The sequence below is a fragment of the Benincasa hispida genome, chromosome 2, assembly GCF_009727055.1.
Source record: "Benincasa hispida cultivar B227 chromosome 2, ASM972705v1, whole genome shotgun sequence".
Taxonomy (NCBI): domain Eukaryota; kingdom Viridiplantae; phylum Streptophyta; class Magnoliopsida; order Cucurbitales; family Cucurbitaceae; genus Benincasa; species Benincasa hispida.
The window spans coordinates 1,455,283-1,460,488 of record NC_052350.1 but is presented as its reverse complement, the minus strand read 5'-3'; the positions used below and the strand labels follow the sequence as shown (position 1 = coordinate 1,460,488).

At 29.0% G+C, this 5,206-nt stretch overlaps 1 pseudogene; it reads left to right on the top strand.

Moving 5' to 3' along the window:
* Positions 1-1,223: 1,223 nt before the first annotated feature.
* Positions 1,224-2,186, top strand: LOC120071159 (annotated as a pseudogene).
* The last annotated feature ends 3,020 nt before the right edge of the window (positions 2,187-5,206 follow it).

Below are 5,206 nucleotides of genomic sequence, written 5' to 3'. Positions count from 1 at the left end.
GTGGTATCTGCGGTCCTTCACGCCTCCTCTCGGGCTCAGGAGGCAGGTTCAGGGCGGGGTGTGACACTCTACCTCTCATAAACTTATGAAATCTAGCATTTTGCTTATGTTAGAGCGCACTACTACGTTCGTGCGTTAGGGATGAGCATGTCTATTGTAGTCTTAATGTGATGGTCATCATGTTTATGATGTTTATCACGATCTTTATTTTTTCTCCACTAAAACGCAATATTCACGGTGACAGCACAACAAAGTGTAAGGATAATATGGATCGCAATTGGCACGACCATTGCATTAGGGATATGATATATATGACAAATATCTCTGGCACGACCATTGCATTAGGGCTATGATATACATGACAAATATCTCTAACACGGTAAGTTATAAAAAGTAGTAGTGCACAATGACGTAAGCATAATGCTAAATTTTATGCGTTTTGTAAGAAGTGTGTCATCAATTATAAAGAGCCTCTAGGAAGGGTCATGCGTACAAAAATTTTGGAAGAAAAAAACTAAATCAAGCCTAGCTCAATTAACATGATCATGTGTTAATAACTACAAGGCCTGTAGTTTGAATTCTCTATTCCTAATTGTTATAAAAGAAGTTTGTTGAGAAAAGAAAAAAAGAAAATATCATCAAGTTTGTATTTTAAATTTTAAATTAGGTTTGAATTGGGGAAAAAAAAAACTCTAAATACACAATCATGGAAAGTAATATAAGATTGTGATTTTCAAAAAAGTTAAAACCTAACTGAAATAAGATTGGTGAATGGTGACATCACCCCTCAATTTGTTAGGGTAAAAAGGGGAACTTGGCAAATTTTAAACCAGCCACAAATATCAAGGAAGATTGGAAAAATGCATTTTGATTTTTATTTCAGAATTTAGTTAACATTGGCATCCTACCTTAAAATTGGGAAATTTCAAGGTCTGATACGTTCGAAATTTTGGTAGAAGAAAATTTCGATTTTTCTCTCAATTTCTCGAAATTTAGAGGTTTTTTTTTTTTTTTTTTTATTTTATTTATTTTACAACTAACTATGCTAGTTCGATGAAAATTTACTCTCTTTTACCTTGAAAAATTTTTATTTTTAAGAAACCACATATTTTTGTTCAAATTTTTTAATTGAATTTTCACATCATTTCCACCTCAAATTTAAATTGGTGTGAGTTATCTAATATTTCACCTATCAACTTCTTTTTTTTTTCTTCTTTCTTTTCTCATTATCGTATCTGCAACTTCGAACTCTTTTTATTTGATCTTTATCATCATCGTCTTCGACTTTTTTGAATGATTGTTCAAGGAGTGTTCTTTTATATCGAAATTTGATGTCTCTCTTCCACCATTTCCGCCACCATGGGACGACATTGATGTTTTCTTCTCCCTTGTATCTCTCACTTTCTCATTTGTTCTTTTCCGAATCCGGAGACAATGACCTGGATTAAACATCGCAATCACTTGCATCCGAGCTTCTCAAAGACCCTGATTTGAATCCTCTTCCTATTACGCAGCATCTTCAACTTAGCTTTTCGCATGTTAAACCAAATTCGGAGTTAGTTCTCAATACACTCAATCTCTCATCGGAAGTTGCTCGAACGGTGTTAGGGTTTAATGAGTGGTTAGTAACGAATTCTAATTTTCATCACACGGATGAAACTATCTCATATTTTGTTGATTATTTTGGTGGTAGAAAGGAATTGAATGCGGTTCATGAAGTTCTTGCGAAAGGTTTAGGTATTAGAGGGGCCAAAACCCTGCGGTCGTCTGTTGATCGGTTCGCTCGTGCTGGGCGATCCACTAAGTTGATCTCATTTTTTGAGACGATGGAGAATAATTACGGGCTTAAGAGGGATAAAGAGTCACTTAGGCTGGTGGTGGAGAAGCTCTGTGAAAATGGCTTCCCGAGCCATGCAGAAAAGATGGTCAAAAACTTGGCTAACGAGTTTTTCCCCGATGAAGCAATTTGCGATACTCTGATCAAAGGATGGTGCATTGATGGGAAACTTGATGAAGCAAAAAGGCTGGCGGGTGAGATGTACAGGGGCGGGTTTGTGTTAGAGACTACGGCATATAATGCTTTGCTTGACTGTGTTTGCGAACTTTGTAGGGAAAAGGATCCGTTTAGACTTCATTCTGAAGCTGAGGAAATTCTAGAGTATAATTGCAACCAACACTATACATGAGGGTAATCTTTGCAATGGACCCTTATTATCATTTAATTAAATTTTGACAAAGATTAAATTTAATGTTTATTGCAAAGATAGAAATTAAAATTAGACATTTAGGTAATATTTACCCAAGTGAAAATATAATAAATCAATGATAATGTGAAAGTAGGTCCCATTTGATTAACTTGGGTATTGTTACTTGTGTTATGCATCCATAGACACATGTGACACACTTCCACGTTTGTAATAAAAACCCAAATTTATTGACGAGCGGAGCATGCTCAATCCAATTGCGTCGGGAAGTTGCGTCGTATTATTACCGTTATGGTTGCTATTATTATTAGGAAAATTATGAATTTTGACAACTTTACTATTACTATTGCTATTACTATTACTATTACTATTTGACCTTAAACAGTAATGATAAATGTAATAAAAAGAGGAGAATCTTTAACTCTCCATTTTACCCTTGCTTCTTTTCAAAATTTTCTTTTTTGCACTTTTGCCCTTAATTTTCATTTTTCCTCTTCACGTAAAATTTATTAAACACTCACTTTTTCCACTTCAAATAACTGCTCTTAAAAGCATCATACCCTTTCATTATTAAAATCTTTATCAACCCCAACTAATTTTTCATAACACGGTCAAGAACTTTCATAAAATTTGGATGATAGTTCCTTCCTTAAAAGTTGTTAGATCCCAAGAACGATGTTCAAAATTTCTAAAAGGTTATTGGTTGTTTCACTCAATTTCATAATTTTGAAAATTTTGATGATGCATATGGATGAATGACTATTGGATTCTCATATGATTAATCCATTACCACGATTAATTCAAATTTTCTTACTCTATTACTACGCCACAAATTTTCAATTTGTGTGAATTAAGGATTTTCATGGATTTGATTTTTATTTATTTATTATTTTTTTTTTTGGCAAAAGAAAATGATAAACAAATCTTTTGAAATTTGTGATCGTATTATGAAGATTAGGTTTCAGGGTTTGATTTGATTGATTTTTATTTATTGAGATGTAGATTTTTTATAAGATTGTTTTTTTAGATTAAATTTTCATATTTTTGTTTAAATCTTTCATGTATATAGGGGTTATGTTATAAACTATTTCGCCTTTTTCGCTTTTATATCATGGCTTTTCTTTTTATTCATCCACAACAATAATTTGTAGATTTCTATTTTGTATCTTGGTTGCAAATATATGTTACTTCTCATTGATATTTATGCAATCCTGGAAATTCTCACTCTAATGCTTAAAAAGGTACAATTAATTTTTTTTTTTATAATATTTTGATATACAATTTTGTGATATTTTTTAATTTCGGGTTGTTAGTTTTTGGGATATATGTTTGTTCATCCTCATTTGTAGTTTTTTATATACCACTAACCAAAGACTTTATCGTTATTGATACATTTTATTGTTTTTTAAATTACAATTTGAGGTAAGTTTATTTTCAATTGACATTATTATTGTAAAGAGAAAAAAGAAAGTTCATTGAGATATAAAGAAAATCATTGAAATGGAGAAAAATAAAGAGAAACTAGGGGAATGGAAGATGTAGAGAGATTTGAAAAAATTAGAGAATACTAAATAATGAATGGATAAATTGATAAAAATAGAGAGTTTAAATTCATTTAATTTTATTCTTTTAAGTTTAAAAGTACAATCATCTATTGGTTCTCCATCTCCATAATCTCATAATTTTAGGGTATTTATTAACGAAATTAAATATTATTATTCAGTCATGAACAAAATCCTTAATAATATTTTAATGTATTTATAAATTTGGTAATCATTTACTTGTATATTGTGTGGTTAAATCAAAATAAAAAGATACAATTATTTTTTTTCGTTTTAATGACATTTTGATATACAATATTGTAATTTTCTTTATTCTGGTTGTGAGTTTTTGTGACATATGTTTGTTCATCCTCAATTGTAGTTTTTGATATATTACTACAATGAGTTTATTGTTATTGATACGTTTTATTATTTTTTTTAATTACAATTTGAGATAAGCTTACTTTTAATTGGTATTCATATTGTAAAGAGAAAAAAGAAAGTTGATTAAGATGATGAAGATAATCATTGGATTGCAGGAGAAATAAACAGAAAATAGGGGAATGAGAGATTAGGGAGAGATTAGAGAAAATTAGGGAATAGTAAGAAATGAAGGGCGAAATTGATAAAAATATAGAGTTTAAAAATTCATTTACTTTAATTCTTAAGTTTAAAATACAATCATTTATTGGTTCTCCATCTCCATAATCTCATAATTTTCGAATATTTGTTAACGAAATTAAATATTACTATTTAGTCATGAACAACATCCATAATAATATTTTAATGTATCTATAAATTTGATAATCATCTATTGGTATATTGGGTGATTAAATCAAAATTAAATATTGTTATTCAGTGAGCAAGTTTTTACTTATTAATATATAATTATTCAAAATTAAATACTAATTTATTTCTCTTAATTAATATTTTTTAGATTTCAAATCATTGAAATTAAAGTTTTTTTTTTTTTGTTAGATTTTAATTAGATGAACATTTATTTGATTATGAAAATCCAACCGATAAACTTGAGAATTTTGAAAGTTGAATATTTGTTAACGAAAAAAGGAAGTTGATTAAGAAATTAAAGTCATTGGGATCATTTTATCCATTATCTTAATTTTTTTTCAGCCATTAAAGTCAATGATTTTTTTTATCTTCAATAATCAGCCTTGAGAATCATTAATTTATTTAATGTTGTTATTGTGATCCAATTTTATTTGTTTAAATTTTTATTTGCATCCACTGTATTTTTTTTTAGAATTCTAACTATTAAAATCATTTTTGTTAGATTTTAATTAGATGAAGATTTATTTGATTAGGAAAGTCATTAGGTAACTTTTTCGACATATGTCGATAATGTCGTTATTTCAACTTTGAATATTTACATATTTTTGTTTAGTTTTTTATATTTCATTTTTCAAATTTCTATTGTGTCCTAATAATTATTTCATTCTTTCT